The sequence below is a fragment of the Pogona vitticeps genome, chromosome 1 (genome assembly GCF_051106095.1).
Source record: "Pogona vitticeps strain Pit_001003342236 chromosome 1, PviZW2.1, whole genome shotgun sequence".
Classification (NCBI taxonomy): Eukaryota; Metazoa; Chordata; class Lepidosauria; order Squamata; family Agamidae; genus Pogona; species Pogona vitticeps.
The window spans coordinates 210,784,311-210,802,600 of NC_135783.1; the positions used below are offsets into that span (position 1 = coordinate 210,784,311).

Here is an 18,290-nt window from a genome sequence, read left to right on the forward strand (position 1 = left end):
TCTTATTTAGTAGCAGTATAGCTATCTCAGAAATTATTGGTGCCATGAATTAGGATTAATTACATCAACAGAAGGATATACTGATAATTTTCTTAGTTGCACAGATTAATTAAACCCACTTTATGCACTCTAACAATATATTTCAGAAAAACTAAAAGCTGCATTATTACGTGTTTGAAATAAATAGTTGGCAGTTCGATCACATTTGCAAAAGAATGTTGTTGCCTGCAATAACTTACAGAAATAAATGAAAAATAGCATTTAGTATTCTGTTCGTTATACACCTTACTTCGTATTTCCTTGGAAGGCAAGTTATAATACACTATAGAATCTTTAACATTATTTTAATAACCTTTAATGTTATACGTACTGTTCTCACTGTGTATCAATAAACTAAAAGGCAGCTGCTTAATATGATATCCCACTATAGTAATTTGTAATTGTTGAGGGATTTTTTTTATTAAAAAGACTTAACAAAATGCTATTCTAGCTGTTAAATTTTCTATATGCTCATATGTATTTGTAGATGTTTGTACACTTACAGAGTCTAAATGGCAAACAAAATATTCCCAACAGTTTTCTGGAGAAATAAACCTCCTTTGTCTCCTTAGTACCCATTGATTTTCCCTTCAAGGGTACATTAACAATGCTGATAGAACCTATGCAGTTAGCAGCTACATTTAGGAGGGGACAGTATTAAGATAAAAAGCACTGCGTATATAATATTTATGCAGTGTCGTGCAGTTGTGCTGTATTTGTAGCTGTGAAAACTGAAGGGTGGACAAAATATTGAAAAAGCAGGGAGGGGGATCAGAGAAAGAACAAACGATGCAAAAAGAAAATGACACTGAGGTCTTGGTTTAATACATATGTATTCCAGGTTGATGGTTGATTTCATTAGCAAATCTCATTGTTATGCAATGTCTGTTCTTCTGCAGCAAAATGAATATTGTATTCTCACAGGCTGTGTGTCTTATTTTCTGTTGATGGATAAATGAAAGGATATATATTTACTGCTTTTCATGATCTTTTATGAATTTTCTAGAAAACAGCAAACGTCTCCCCCTTTCTGTGCTCAAAGCTTTTAAGATCTTTATATTAATGAATATTTTAATACACAGCACACAGTACACATTAACTAGCAGTACAGTAGTAGATAGTCAGTGTGAATTTAGTTGCTTTTTTCATGTACTGTGGGATAGGTGTTAGGCTAAAATCGTTTGAAAGATGTCAGTATGAGAAAGCAGAGCTTTTCATTAATCCGTATAATAGCAAATATTCTGTTACAATCTTCTCCAGTCATCTCCGTATACAGCTGACACAGGAATGTAATTTCCTTATATCTAGTAATATAAAAAAATAAATACATGCCGTTGTTTTGTAACAGACTACAAATCTGAATACTCTTTCTGGGTTTAGTGATAATGTGAACAGTGAAAATACTGGAAAAATATATAATCAGTGTGGGTTAAATTGTTTATTCTGCCATACCTTGATTTTATCATGGGCTGAAGTGAGAAGTAGGAATAAGTAAAGGCAGATAGACTACAAAGCTGATGTGACATATTCCTTATATTCTGAGTGCCCAGTTCAAAATAATCTCTGAAGATTTGTGATAGCCCAGGAAGATATAGGCTAAAATCAGGAATGGATTGTCTTGTTACTACTAGATTGTTCCCTACCCCATAAAGTTTTCTTATTATTTGGATCCCAAGCAACTCATAGATTAAATGGGGGGGCTCTTCTCCCCCAAAATAGTGGAGGAATGCACACCTACCTTTCTTGGTCCTTGAACTGCCAATGATTTGGATACAAATATACATAGTATGGCACATCTGTCTGTTTATTTTAAATATTTTTATCCCACCTCTCTCCTTTAAAAGGACTCAAGATGGCTTACATCATTAAAAGACAGTGTTAATTGAAGTATGTAAGTATACAAATACTAAAAAGGAACAAATGAATCCTGTACTAAAAAACCTAAACAAAATATGTTCAAGGCAGTAAGGTACAACAATCAGTTAAAAAAAAACCCTACTAAGGTCCTGGTCACATAAGGAGAATGTTCTCTAATTATCCCCCAGTTAGTTTGTTGCTTTTTTTCTTGGTCACACAACACAGAGTCAGGGTCGAGACATTTCCCTGGCCAATGATATAACTGCAGAACATTTCCCCATTACCAGGTGGGTTGTGGTATTTGTACCTTTGTTGTACCGGTGCATTCCTTACCAGGATTGCCTGTGTGCATGACCTTCCCTGCTTCTTTTCAGAATCGAAGCCAGGAAAGTGGCTGTGATTACTGCAGGATGCATATTATTATTTTTTTGTGCCCAATACATCAATACATTGGTAAAAGTGTGTCACCAGGGGGCTTCTGCCATTACACTCCTGCTGAGTAATTATTATTATTTTTATTCTATGGGAAGATACACTGAAACGCTGGTATGCCAGTATCTCAGGGCGGTGGTGATCGCCAGTACTGCTGCATGGATATCCCGAGTCTATTGTGTGCAATGCATTTCTGTAGGAGTAGCCAGTGTGACAGAGGGACACTTTCCTAAACACTTCCCTTCCCAATCAATGTTCCCTCTATTTTCCACCATCACCTTGTGCAAATCCGCTCCCCCCCCTCACATGGGGTTCTGTTGTGGGGCTGGAAAAAATCACTGTGGGCACACAGGGAGGGAGGAAGCTGTGTGGAGAGGGAACCTTTTTTCTGTTATATTGATGTATTGATAATGTGTTTATATCTATAATACCAAATAGAAGTTATTTATTTATTTATAAAATAAATAAATAAATAAAAACAATAAATCAGGAGGCTAAATTGCCCCTTGAAGCAAGAGAGTAAATAAACTGTTACTATGGTATAGCCAACCGTAACGATTCAAATAGAAGGAAATAAATCAGTACTGCTAAAAGTTCCTGTGACATTTGTCCCAGCATATAGACTACGTGACCATGATTCAGTACAACAGAGGTATGGAAAGTATTGGAAGAAGTAGAAAACATTTCCTTCGTGTGACCAGGACCTAAGGCAGCCAGTCACTCAGGGAAAACGTGGCTGAAGAGAAAGGTCTTTGCCTGCTTGTGGAAGGAGAGTAAAGATGGAGCCAGCCTAGTCTCCTGTGGGAGGGAGTTCCAGAGTCAAATGTTAAAACAATTTAATCAGGTATAGTCTGTCATTTTAAAAATGGTTGATGTGTTGTGGTTGCAATTTTAAAGGGATATTAACTTCCTGTGGTGACTGACATTACCACAATGACACATTGAAGAGCATATGATGCACCCATCGTGCTACAAGGTATGTGAATCTGGATCTGGTGAGTTTCCAAATGGGAAGCTGCTTATGAACCTCATGTATACTGCCTTGAATTCCATGACTGAAAGTGTTAAAAGCAAAGGAAAAGCAAAGCATGCTGCTTATATACCGCCCCATAGTGCTTCAAGCACTCTCTGGGCGGTTTACAAGTTAATTATGCAGGCTACACATTGACTCCCCAATGAGCTGGGTACTAATTTTACCAACCTCGGAAGGATAGAAGGCTGAGTCAACCTTGAGCCAGCTACCTGGGATTGAACCCTGTGTCGTGAGCACAGTTTTGGCTGCAATACAGCGGTTTAACCACTGTGCTACAAGGTTTCCTCTGATAGACTGGACATTGATGTACTGAATGGTGTGCATTAGAATCATAGAATAATTGAGTTGGAAGGGACCTATATGGCCATTGCGTCCACTCCCCACTAAGTACAGGAATTCATATTAAAGTAGATCTAACAGATGGTTGCCCAGTTTTCTCTTGATTTGATGTAGGCCTTCAATTTAAAACCTTTTAGACCCCCTGCCCCCATTTGATAAAGAAGAAAAATCTTATGTCCCCCTTCGAACATGCCACCCCAGATATTTTTGTTCACAACTTGGTTTTGGAGAGATAGCTAAATGTTTCTCTCTCCTTATTTAACTGAGGAAAAGGAACTTGGCATGAGAGAGTGGTGGATTTGGTGAAGGGAATATAAAAGGGGTGGGGTGCACAGTGTTATCACCTATGCATAAGAAATTATTTATTCCAGTATAAATCAGAGATAAAGAAAAATAAAGGATAGACAACAGATGCACTGTTCCAATGCTGCATACTGAGAAGGCAGTAGACAGAATAATTTTCCCCTGTTCTTCAGATTAAAAAGTTCTGTAAGAATACTGTTCCTTCATGGTACACATGCCACCCCTAAAATATGAATGCAACTTCTTGAAAGAAACATCCCAATATTGGTTGAAAATCATCAATAGAAAGATCCACATATTCATGGCCAGCCAAACATTTGCCCCAGTGTTTGTGCTGGAGTTCTCATAGTATATTTTGATATTTTTTCCTTCACTACATAATGTAAATGTAATTGCAAGAATGCTTGATCTTGAGTACTGTATTTGGTAGTTTTTGTTTGATTGGCAGAGCTTTTTTTGGAGGGGGTAGTGTTTTAACTTTCATTGTGCTGCTTTCATTTGAGGCAATGGTAGCATGTGTCTTGATCGCATTGAGGTTGGCTATTTCTGTGTGAAAGGGTGTGGTGATTCAGCATTACTTTTTTCAGGTCCATAGCCAAAGGCTGGTGCCTCTTAAAAATAGATTTTTGAATTTCTTAAAAATGTTACTAATTTAACAGTATGTCAGAACTGATGAAGCAGTAGTTCAGAAGTGGCTGTGTCTTGTCAATTTGTCTTTATGTCACTTTGTAAGCTGAACTAATGGGGGGGGAGCTAGTGGGGAAGAGGGTGAGGATAATAATGGAGGAGGGTACTGCAGAGAAATTGTATGTCATTTGACCCACTGCTGTGTGGACACTTGCAGTGCATCTTCCCAGGATAATTAAACATTTCCATGTGAACGGAAATGATTTCAGCTGTTACGAAGGCTCTGGGTGTGGTACTGAAAACTTGTATGGTCTCCTGTGCTCTTGTTACTCCCATCATCTCATTAGAATATGAGAAACTGACACTCCACTCCAACCAGACCCTCATTCATAAGGAAATTAGTGATCTCTCCTAGCCCATTGTTTATAACTTTTTTGCACTCCCCTACGAATCTGTCATTACCGTCTAGATGGTGTTCCATACTGTGGTATACAAAATTTCAGTGGCAGTTAAATTATATTTTGTTGGGCTTGCATGAACTTGGTGACATAAATGATTCATTGTGGGTGTTTATGCCATACATCAAGAACCTCCTGAGCTGGTGTCATAGGTTTCCTCACAATCCAAGTCCAGTGCTGGAAGTAGTGACTTCACCCTAGTACAACAGTCTTTCTGCTCAAACCTACGTATTTATTCAAGAGCACCATGTCTCTTGGGGGGGGGGTCAGCCAATTCCTCTGTGTGTGTATGTTTGTGTCTGTGTGTGTGCATGCACACATGTGTACTATGTCATGGACAGTACATGGGCAGGCTGCAAATGGGCAGTCACCACAGATACAGGACAGTAGAAACGGGTTTTTCAGGTTATTTATTGCACTTGAAAGTGTTTCAACAAGATGACTGTTCCTTGTCCATCCACAGGGTACTTCCTAGGTATATTTCCTGTATGCACCTCTTCCTTTTCCTTTCCATCATCTTTTGTTTCTTGTTTTCTCATGTCTTCTAGTGGACAGGACTCCTTTTCGAATATTTGTTCATAATGTTTTTGTGAGGATTTAGTGTTCATTATTATTTTTAAATAGCATAATTTTATTTTGAAATGCACCATGCCCATTCTCAATGTTTCCTGGTATGATAAGGTTTTTACTACCTGCTGTTATAGATTTGTGTCTCAAATCTGTGAGGTTTTTTTATTATTATTATTATTTTATATGCTCCCTAGAAGAGGGAGTTGGAGACCCTGCCTTGGCTTATAGTGAGAATACCCCAGTTCTGTCCTGTAAAAGTGATCTATACCACTGGTTCTTAACCTTGGGTTACTCAGGAGTTTTGGACTACAACTCCCAGAAGCCTTCACCACCAGCTGTCCTGACTGGGGTTTCTGGGAGTTGCAATTCAAAAGCATCCGAGTAACAAAGGTTAAGAACCACTGATCTATACATTTTACCTCGACCTACTCTTCCTGCAGAAAACAGTCAATTCTCCATCTTGATTGTGATTCACACCCACTTATCCCCTCCCCTCCATCACAGAAAAGTTGGACGTGATCAAGGGAAATGCCAGAAAAAAGGAGCTGTCAAATGTTAGTATACAATTATACATTCTTTTGTCTATGTCTTTAGCTGGCAGCCTTTTTTAGTGCAGTGGTTTTGGAGGATGGAATCATTTTGTTGTTATCATCATGGGCTTACTGGTATTTTGGTTGCTTGCTTATATCCAAACTTAAAATAATGTAGGAATATGCAGATTTATGTAAGGGTTAAAGATACAAATTATTCGTGAACATGCAGATAAAAAAGAACACAAAGGAAAGATTTGCCAGTGGAAAGATTAAAAGGTGTGACAAAAATTAAAACACACTTCATAAACCAGGAATGGGGAAAGAGTAGCTGGTGGTCTCTGCATGCGCCCCCCCAGTGCTTCCCATATGGCTGGTCACAGCCTTTGGTGGTTTTTTTAAAAGGGATTTTCTGGCCTCAGACATTAGCAAAACTAATCACACGGATAAAATTATATTAAATGACAATAGCCTGAAAATGTGTCAGACTTCAAATATGACTGGATTGGTGGCAAATGCCTCCCATTTGAGACTCCTTCAGGATCTTCATACTGAAGATGTGAAGGTCTGAAAAGATGCCTATAAGTGCTTTCTCCATGATTGGGGGGCCTGATTGGGGGGCCTGATTTGTCCTGGCTGCCAGCTCTGTAAATGAATGCACTTATAGGCACCTCTTCAAACCTTTGCATGGACTGCATAAAGATCTGAGTTCCTTTGGTGGTGATGGGGACACTGGTGGGGTTTGACTTGTACCCCACGTCTACACTTAAAGATCTGCACCACTACGCTTGAAGACCTATACAGTTTCAGTTTCCCAAATAGCTCTTTGCCTGTGACATATTTGTGCACAGGACTAATGTTTACTGTTTGCTCCAAAGAGATTACACCAAAAGCATGTATCCCTGTACTGTTATTGTGTGGTGAAATTATTAGCAGAACTACTCACTTGCTGTAAATGATTTAATGCAAGGGACACTGGAAGCAGAACGGTTTCTTTCTTCTGGCAAGAACGTCACCCTTTTCCTGGAAGCTGCCCTCCATTCATGGAGTGAGTGCTTGTAGTATATTTGCCATCTGTTGGGCTATCAAAGCACATTGGATTTGTATCCCTCACTGGTAATAAGGTTCATTCTGATTAGTTTCTACAGGCTCCGGGTCAAATTAACTGTGACATTAAATGCATTGTTAGAAAATACATCTGGGCTTGTTTTTTTTTTAAAATTAATGCTAGGTGAACTCTCTCTCTCTCTCTCTCTCTCTCTCTCTCTTTTCATGAGACCACAGTATAGGACAGGAGAGACCTATCCTTCTCTCCCCTAGCTGCACTGCAGACAGCAAGGCACTTTTGTGGATCATACAGAACCTCACGTACTGCACCTTAAGAAATAAGTTTCCATTAGTGTCCTTTTAAAGGCAAACAGCAGCATGCATGAAGGTGGGATAATTTTTACCAGTTGCTGCTGAAGGGGGAAGGGTTAAACCTCTGTGCTCCACATGCTACTATGCTGATTAAAATCCTGGCCCCTCATATTAATAGTAATATTAACAAATGCATCGTTGCTACTGATGTGTTTTGGGTCACAAGTAATATAGCCCTCCTCTTCACGTTGTCTTTTTGTAGAGATCAAGGGTCACCTACTCTTGAACTTCGTGTTGGACTCACCACAGGGATAGCAGTGAAATAGCCTTGTTGAGTGATGATCTCCTGCCACATCATATATGATAATCTGGGTGTCCCTAGGAATTGATGAGGGCAACCGTACATTCCTCAGATCCTGAATTTATTATTTTAATGTACAGAGATGCATGCTGTTGTATGAGTGCATAAATAATGCTAACAAACTTCATAAAAAATTCCTTCATAACTCTTTGTGTGATACTTACCCATGTTGTGATGTGTTGCATGTTTCCCCGACCATATCCGTGCTGGGACAATCAGTAGTGGTAAACAGGTGGATAACACAAGGATAATACATATATGTACTCTAACAGTGGGCAGTGTTTTTTATTGGAAGCCTTATACTAGTCATAATGTATACTTCTAACTCTAGAACAATCAGTTGAATAACAACTGTGTTTAAGTTTAAGAGGAAATGCTGTGTTTAAGAATAAAAATGATACTCAAGTTGATATTAGGCTTTTGTTCTTGAATATATTTTTGGGTCTCTAATGCAGAAATGAACATTTATAAATAATTGTTATTAGTCATTTTGGCTTGTACACTGGCAATCAAGACATTTTAATTCATTTAACTTCTTTAAAATGTGATACTGCTGTGGTCAGATCAGCAAGTCAGTAACTTCTCTTTCAGATCTTGGAGACAATTTTGTTAGGCAGTTTTCCCTATGGCTGTTTCGATTCTGCATGACCTAGCACATGACTGGCTAACGCCACTGATATGGACATCCTCTACTTTTGATTCCTATCCATGGACAGTTTACCTGTGAGGGATTGATGTGTTGCTGTGGTGTGATGGGCATGAGTGCTTTGCCTTAGCACAGAAAATTGGGCAGATGTTGTTTGGCAAAACTTAAAATCAGTGATTTTATATTGCCTGTATACTTTGTTGTCACTTTAGTGTTGTTTTAAATTGCACTTCAGCAAGTTAATTTGTAGTTTTCGTTACTGGCATTTTAAATAAGATTTATTTTAGAGAATGGGAGATTTATTTCTCAAGAGGAAGAAAAAGCTCAAGCGTTAACCCCTTTTCATGGAAGTCTGTGGCATTTGTATTTTTGTATCTATTTGTTTTCCCAAGAAACACATATGTGTATGCTGTGTTTTTAGTTTAAGTCTAATACAGCTTCCTTGTTCGCAATGAAGTTTGGCAGATGGCAGGGTTTTTTTAATTGCTGGTGAACATTTAAGCTTTATTTAAATTTCAGAAGGTTTAATTTCCTTGTATGAAAGAGAATAATATAACGTAGAGTGGACTGTTATCAAAGAAAAAAATTCTTTTGCTTGTAGAGTGTGTTTTTAATTGTCTGAGATTGGGTGTTGCCACAGTTCAGTGGAAAAAAAATCCTACCTTATATTTTGCAAGTCACATATTTTACCTGGGTTGGTTTTGATCACATGAGCATGGATGTTTACTGGTGATCTAAGTGCTCCACCTGTCTTTCAGTTTGTTTACCAGGAAATCAAGATGTGCAAACTGCAGGAAGTACTATTTGACCCTCTCCGGCAGTATCTCATTACAATAATTGCTAATCTCTGAATAAGACAGCCATGTTTTGTGAGTAACATAGGGAGAGAGAGGTTGTGTTAGAGAGATTTTTAGGTGTTTCCACAAACAGAACGCTGTAAATATGTGCTTCGGATTATACTTCCTTGGTAGCTTTTGATAATAGACATCTGCTGACCTCTGGGGTCAGTAAAGCTGGGCTACAATAGTATGTGGTCTTTTCATTCCTCTTAACTGAACAAAAAAAGAAAAGAAAAGAAAGAAATATCACGGCTTGTTGTTTTGGAGAGCTGTCACTGCTCAGTATCGAAAGGATAATGGCTACTTCCTGATTAAACCACTATCCACAGTAAGCTGTTCATATTACATCTTTATTTGTCTGTGAAGGGAAAAGTGCTCTCTGTGTTTTTCTTTTTTTTAAAACAAGGGCATTTTCAGTTTAAAATGTTTATGGGAAGGTAGGTTAAAAGCTTTCATTTTACAAGAGCTTTCTCATATTTTGTTAAAGTAAGGGAATTTTTTTTCAGTACTTAAAAGCTTAAATATTTTGACAGATGTCTGTATTTACCTATGTACCTAACGTTTAAAATCTGTGTTACAACTTGTGTATTAGGGATATATACATTCCAGGTATATATTATAGTAAAAAAAAAAAAAAAGAGAGATGCCACATACTGTTTTCTACATGTGTGTTGAACAAACAAGGCATGTTTAGGCATTTACTTATGTTTTCATCTATGGGATATTCTTTTGCATATGTACTGTACTCCTGAATGAAAGTGCAATCTATTTTTTTTAAATTACATTTTACCATGATAATACATATGGTTCATATATAGTGAACATTGTATGAGTGTAAAAGCAAGGCAAAAGGTATACATAATTTGGTCACAAATAGGTCATACGGCCTTTGTTTTCTCCAAATACAAGGAGTAATCCACCCCAAATCATTTCAGTTCCATTGATTTTGATAAAGATTATCAAGCTTATCCTTAATTATGATTTGGTTGTGTTCATATTTTTCATTGTAACTAACAGTGGAGCTTGTGGGTCAAATGTTAGCTTCTTGGGGTGGGGAGTAAAATGGCAGCAATTTTATATCAACTTCAAACCTAAGTTGCATTTTGTCCAGCCAAACTGAACTGTAATAACTATTTGACCCAAAAACATAGGGCTAATCACTCTTACCTCAGTGGAAAATGAGCCCCACTGAACTCAAGGCGGAACAAATAAACATGCAGATTTGGGCAGTAAATTATCAGATAATAAAAGCAGGTTCCCACTGTGGTGTAGTGGACAAATTAGGATTCTAGAGAACATGATTCGAATCCCCACTTGGCCATGGAAATTCACAGGCGGAGTGGAACTGATAAAACCACTCCTTAAATATCTCACTTACCTTGAAAACCCTATTAGGGTCACTATAGAGCAGTTCAACTTGACAGCACAGAACATAGAGACGTTTTGAAAGTGAGTGAAGTTTTCACAATATGGCCACATTAGATACACTTGGTTTGATCATTAGTTTTGACAAAATTATTGAGAATTTAATTGGAAAAGATACTGAGTTCATAATTATATGATATAGAATATGAAGTGGTCCAATTCAACAACATGTCTTAAAAACTTCTTTAACATTTACTTGTATGCTCAATTACAATTTTATTAATGACCTAGTTGTCCAGGCCTTGTTATCACCAGACTTTTGTGTCATGAATGTGGTGGCTGCTCCTCTTTCATACCCTGTATCTTCTTTTTCCTCAAATGTTCTCTCAGATTTGAAACAAAAACCTCCAAGTGTTCAACAGTCATTAATACTGGGTGGCAACCAACCACCATTCTTTTAGAATTATAAGTCATGTTCAGTGTTTATGTGCCAACATTATGAACTAGAAGAGAACATTTGGAAACAGACAAACCTTTTTTTCTGTATGCTTCCCAAGAAAGCTTGTAAATGCTGAGCCAATTTTGAATTGACCTGAGGAGAGTTTTTCTGTTGCTAGTGTTACAAAACTCGGTTAGATCCAGTTGTCCACTTCCATTCATAAAAGAAATATTTCCAGGCATGCTAATGGAAGAAGTGGCTAATTATTTCACTTCCTCCTCACAAGCTCCCCTTGCCACATTTTTCCTTGTTTAGAAGGGTTGTCCAGCTCTCTGAAATGTGTGTGTGTGTGTACACACACACACACACACACACACACACACACACACACACACACACACACACACACACACACACACACACACACACACACACACACACACACACACACACACACACACACACACACACTGTGCCTGGTGTGAGGAAAACTGGTGAAAATTCCTCCCTCACTTCTGTCAGCAGACACTAGGCCTTGTTTCATCATTAGGGCTCATAGGATTGTAGGATTAAAACCACTATTGTTTAAGCATTAAATATGCCTGGTGCATATGCTACAGAATCTGTTGTGAGAAACAGCGTAAATAAAACCTGATACTGCCTACATCCAATACTATGTAATAAATTAAAATCATGAACATGTGTATAAACAGTATAGAATTGAATATGGATTCAGAGCTGAGGATGCTTACCATTACACTATGGAATACAGATTATTATTATTAAATGCTTAAAGTTTTTTGTTTTGTTTCAGGGTTCCTTCTCAGTTGAAGATTAGTTACCTATTATGTCATTTTTATGGGGAATGTTTACATTAGCTTTTTCCTACATGTTTTTAGGACAGTCATCATAATAGAGTAGGCTTTGATAACCAGTCACTGGCTAAAATCCTGTTCACGTAACTTTATGTGGCAGACACTGATGATGATGTCAGCTTCATCCAGTAAAATTTAATTTAATTCCTGTCCCCATTTCAGGTTCTGAGGCTCCGAAGGGCACCCTTTTGTCCCGGAGAAGCCTTTATGAGCCTTGAGGTGTGTGTGTTTGTGTGGGTGGGTGGGTGGGAACACTTTAATACCCTGTTTCCCTGAAAATAAGACCTACCCCCAAAATAAGGCCTAGTTGAGTGAAACCCTGCCCTCCACCATTGTGCAGCAACCAGAAGACAATTACATGACTGGATGTGAATAAATGTAGATTGTTGTACATGAAAAAAAAAATCCCCTGAGAATAAGCCCTAATGTGTTTTTTGGAGGACAAATTAATATAAGACCTTGTGTTATTTTCAGGGAAACACAGTAGGAAAAAAATCGCTGCTAGATCAGTGTCAGTGATTCCAATCTTAGCACCAGCAATGAGACAATAGTTTTGGGGAATTAATGACTTCCCTTCTCTGTCCCAAAGCTCACAAAGGCTTTTCTTATGGAACCTTGTAATCTAAAATGGTGATCATGATGGTATATAGTATTTAATTAATAAAATTTTAATTATTTAATTCAAATAAATTAAATACTACATGGCACTGATTTTACCAGCAGAAGCTGATGATATCATCAGCGTCTGCTACATAGTTACGTGAACAGGATTTTGGCAACCATACTCCTCTTATAAGAGATAGTTCAATTTGTTTATGGTCTCTAAACACAGAAGCTTTATATAAAAGCTTAGTGCTGAAAAAATCTTCACAGCCAAACAGTAACTTCCAATAACATACCTAAATAAAGTGGATTCATATTATCCATGTCTAGTGGATTATAAAAATGAGAGTCTAGAGTGTAGGGAAAAGTCACTCTCACAGTGTTAGGTGGTACAACCTCAAAGGGAGTTCTCAATAAAAAATTTAGCTAATTTCTTAGTCTCTTTCTGAACGTCTTTATTATGTCAAAAGTGAGAAGTGCAAATCTCTGTTGATTTTTAGGAACAAAGATGTCATCCCAGAACTAGAAGTAGTTTTAGGGATAAATGGATAGTAGAGTTTGTGTTTTTGGACTACAACTTCTGGAATTAACATGCAGATCTGCACATCTCTAGTACGTACATACTACTAGCTGCCTAGAGTGGTCATAACCTACCAGATAGGCGGGATATAAAACAAACAAACAAACAAACAAACAAACAAAATAAATAAATACATACATACATACCATACATACATACATACATACATACATACATACTTACTTACTTACTTACTTACTTACTTACTTACTTACTTACTTACTTACTTACTTACTGGCCAGGAAACATTTTTTGCCAATATTCCAGAGACTAGTAGAGAAGGAATGTCTAATTGCATTTTTATGGTGGGATCTTGGAGGAGCTTCATTAATCCAGCACCCTGTTCAAGTTCTATGCTGACACACCATTTTCTTGGTTCCATGGGGCTGTCTTTTTAAGTGGGTGAAACTTCTTACTGTGTTGGCTTAAAACGGGTAATGAACATGTACTTCCATTCTGTCTTATATCTGATCGCCATCTTCCAAAGATGAGGAAAAGTTTGTCCTATATCACAGAAATGTTTTATATATTTATCTTACATTTCAGATGCTTCAGCATGTTGTTTATTAATGTAGAAGGGTGTACTCTGATAAAACTGAAAACAATAATGGCAACAATCCTCTATTTGGGTAGAGATTCCCAAATGCTATTTCAGGATTTACATGCAGGTCACAGTCAACTAATGAATGGCGCACCAGATTTATATCAATTTTGCAAAAGAGTGAACAGTTGGTTTTTTTGATACCTCAGCCAAGACTGGAACCAGGAATAGCTCACAAACAGAGGCAAGATTCCATGGATGAATCCTCTCAAATATCCAACAGTTTCAGGACCATCAATTAAGAGACATTTAAATTTGTTTTTACATACTTTGAGCAATAATAGGGAAGAATGATGAATATTCCTTCTAATTTATACAGTTGCCCTTCTGGTGAAGTGATCTACTGGAGGACAGAAACATTGAGCCATTTACTGTAGAGAGTAAATTTTGCAATAGTAAACTTCCTAATGGGAAGAATGAAAATGGCTTATTTATTTAACATGTGTCATCCACATAATATTCCAGAAACAGGACTAGCTATGTCGTTGGGCGGAGATTACTGTCTACCTCTGACGGCTGATTTTAGGTCTAATGAGAAAACAGAAACATCATACAATCTTGTGGTATGGTTTGGTATGGCATGTTTGTGGACTGTAGCCAGCTTCAGCAGACGCAACACTGATGAAGTGGATTGCAGTCCACAAACACTTATGCCAAACCATGCTTGCTAGTCTTTAATGTGCTGCAAGACTTTTTGTTGGTTTTTGCAGTGAGAAACTAACAAAGCTACCCTCCCACCTGAAATGGATGAACAGAATATTGTCCATTATTGAGCTTATTATTGTTGTGTTTTTACTGTCAGATAGGTGGGGAGGATGCATGTTATGTTTTCCAAAATAACCTTTGCAGCCTGGCCTATGTGCACCTTTATTTGAACTGGAGGGGATTGCTCTTACGGTACTTAGGCAGCAAAATATCTTGTGCCAACCTTGTCTGGAAGAAATGTTCTTTTTGGATTTTGGATTTTCCTATGAATTTCATTTGAATCCCTACTACCTAGAATATTTTAAACTAGCAAAACATCACACATTATCTAAAAAGCTGTCAGTAATTAGTTTTCTCATTTAGATCATCTAGTGAACTCATGTGTCTGTAAAGTTAACATGCGCACAAGGATTAGGAATCATCCCTGTTGACCCTGTCATACCACTATATGCATATTTCTCAAAAATCAAGGTCCTCGGTCATAGGTAGAGTCTATGCACATTCAGTGTATGTGCTCATAAACACTTTCACAAAATATACCAAACATTCTGAAAGTGGATAAAGAGACATGATAGTTCAGCTGTGTTATATCCTCCTTCCCAGTCAGTATGTACGGACTTCATGCATATTTGGTAAGTGTTAGTTCTTTAGCTCAGTCCAGTTCAATCTGTGATGCTACAGAGTTTGTATCCATTGGTATATTAATAGGGAACATCTTTTCAAGTAGTTCCTGCTTAGATATTTGGATACAGCAGATGGCTGGTTCTTTATAACCTACTCCTTCCTGTTCTTGTATATGTTTTGTTTCCTTGAACATTTTAATTATAGCTTTGTGGTTTTGTTTTTTTTTAAAAAATTGGATTTTAATCTGGCCTGGTCTGAGTAACTACTGAGTCTTAACTATGTGGGATTCATCTGACTGTTGAGTGACGGAAAGCTTGATTTAGTATCTAGGGAGAAAGACCAATGACTACACTTGCAAGAACATCAAGAGTTTGTGTTTTAAAAATAAAATAGAAGGCCCAATGACTCATTCACGTCTAGGACAGATACAGAAATATTAAAGCTGCATAAAGAGCACTGCAACTGTCTGTTTTGAATGCAGGAAACTAAACTTGTACAAAAAGGAAAAAGATGTTAGCACACCATTGTTTGTTCGGACATTTCACAATTTAAATTACAGTTAAACAGATATAGACCACAGTCATCAGTCTGCTGACTTGGGAGACGTTCTAGGGAAGTTACTGTGGCTGCTTCAGAGTACAGTAAGTGGTTTTCAGGCTATGTTGTGTTGTTCATTGTGCCTTAATTTCAAACAGCCTGCCTTGAGAACAGAAACACTGTTCTGATTTTTAACAAAGCTTTGTTACAGTCGAAGAAGCTCTGTGAAATATTTGCGTGTTTGAGTCTCTGAGAGTTTTAAAACTGGCTGTGCTTTGATTCAATGCACTATGCTAAAATAAATGGCAATGCTGGTATGTACTGTTCATTTTCTCTACGAACAACAAAACCTTTCCATGCCAAAGGAAATAATTCTTACTTTTTCTGGCATACAGTTTCCAAGCTTCCCTTTGATGTCCTATAAACTATCCACAGATTATTTCCCACTTTCTTGATTACTTAATTTGGTTATTTTGGGTATTTTTCTGGCCCTAGTTGCTCCATGGTGCGTTCAAGTTAAGATGTTAGGAATCCACAGGGGAGTGGAAGTGAGCTAGAATTTGTTGAGGAGACAACAGGTGAAAGTCAAACCTGTGATCAGTTATCAGTGTAGGTGCTGAAACTTCTGAAAATTAATTGTGTTTTGTAAATGTGCACTGGTTGCTAGACAGGCAGACAGACAAGCTATCTTCTCTAATGTTTTAGCAGATTTTTGTTAGAGGTAGCCTGTCTGAGTTCTCAAGTGTCCTCAAAGAGTGGTGGTTTTTTTGCAGCTTAAGTTGTTTCTCTAATAATGGTGTTTGCTTAAGAGGAGCAGTAGCAGATGCTAGGCAGGTGAAACTCACACCTGCCAACAGATTTCATTGTAGGGATATAACTGTATAAAGTATATGAAACAAATTGCTTGGTTCTTCTGTCCCATGACTGCCTGCAGCAGCTGCAAGATGACTTGCAGAAGTCTTTCCTGAGTGAATAGGAAAGAATCTTTCTTGCCTGGGAACGGGTAGCTCATGGTCTGAATAGGGAATGCTTTACCCCATACATTGTGGTGCTCCCTCCTTGTATACCCAGGCCACCTCTGCCCAAGAACTTTTTTTAAACTGGAGATGCCAGAGGCTGAACTTTGGAATTGTGATGGAAAGTATTTGAATCAGTTGCATACTGACAGAAACCTTTACTATGGCTAAAACCCTGCACCACACCCCCTGTGGAGAAGGTGAGATGCTTTGAGAGGTGAGAACTCATTGTAAAGGGGGATCTCTTTTCACCAAGCACACTAAAAAAAGAGAACAACTTAATGTGTGCAGAAAGTGACCCAGAACAATAAGACATAACAGTGGGAGAAAAACAGTCTGGTTTTAAAATGAGGGGGAAAGAATGGAAAGAACCTTCTTCATGCTCAATTTTATATCTTTAATTCAAACGCTGGCTGCATTCTAGGAGTATGTGGTTGTGATACTCTGCCAAAGCAGTAAGGGTAAAAAATACGAATTGCTATCCAGTCTTCTCTATGTCTAGGGGACTTTGTGTTTGTGAGGTTGCATCTTCCCAAGTTCCTTATCATTACCTCTCAAATTCTTCAGGTTCTTGGTCTGTTACCTAGGCCAGTCGCCCTTGGCCTTTGACTGTTGGAATCCGGCTCCAACAACCTGTGGTGATGGGAGAGGTCCCTGAAAGGTTCCGGAGGGAGAGACCTCTGAAATAAGGAGACTGCAGTCGAATTAATCTTAATCTTTTCAAAGCGTGCTCAGGATCATTGGCTGAAGTTGCTGTTCAAATGGTCAGTGATAACAGCTCTCTGTGAAGACAGCTCAGCTCTCTGTGATATCAGCTCAGCTCTCTGTGATATCAGCTTCCCCAATGATGCCTGGCACCTCCTTTTATTCTCTTACCGGTTACATAACATCAACTGTCAGGTTTACATGAGCCAATAGGACGCTCTGCTCAGTAACACACCATATTACATCACATGAGGAGATCAACATGGTTCATACAACATGGATATTAACATGACAAGAAATACCTTTATATGTTTAGCTATGGCATACATTCCCACATTCCCTCCGTTTTTGTTTATTTAAAATGTTGCCAAATGTAAACACTAACAGATTTAAAAGTCATTATCATAAGAATACAAAGCATGGTACCTAACTTGATATAATTGTTTTGCGGAGACAGTTTTGGATGATTTCTTGCAACACTGTATACACATAGTGAGAAAGGATGAAATGCACTGCACAAAACAACAAACAACAACCAATATTGCAATAATGATAACATACATCAATAGAGAATGAACCCAGCCAAAACCTGGAAGCCAAGACCATAGAGACTCCCACCAAGATAGGTCAGAGGAGTCGTCCCTAAGACCGTCCATGACTTCTTGCAACCGAAGGACAGATTGCTCAATAACCCCAGATTTATTTATATAGAAGCAACAAGAAGTATTGAGCCAGGCACACAAGCCACCATTGCGAAGAAACAAAAAGTCAAGGCCCAAGCGATGTTGTACAACAACGTTAGCTAAAGAGTCTATTTCAGTTTGTAGGGCTTTGATGGCAATTTTAG

At 38.0% G+C, this 18,290-nt stretch overlaps 1 protein-coding gene across 29 annotated transcripts in view; it reads left to right on the top strand.

The window, feature by feature from the left end:
• The window catches only part of BAZ2B (bromodomain adjacent to zinc finger domain 2B), a 297,222-nt gene that overhangs the window by 118,506 nt on the left and 160,426 nt on the right, over positions 1-18,290 (top strand). For 2 of the 29 annotated variants that reach the window (XM_072982532.2, XM_078376187.1), the window contains exon 1: positions 9,264-9,721. The exons of the other annotated variants lie outside the window; for them this stretch is intronic. The gene's annotated coding sequence lies outside the window, so the exon portion shown is untranslated. Of the gene's footprint in view, positions 1-9,263; positions 9,722-18,290 lie in introns of those variants that run through there. 29 annotated transcript variants of the gene reach the window in all.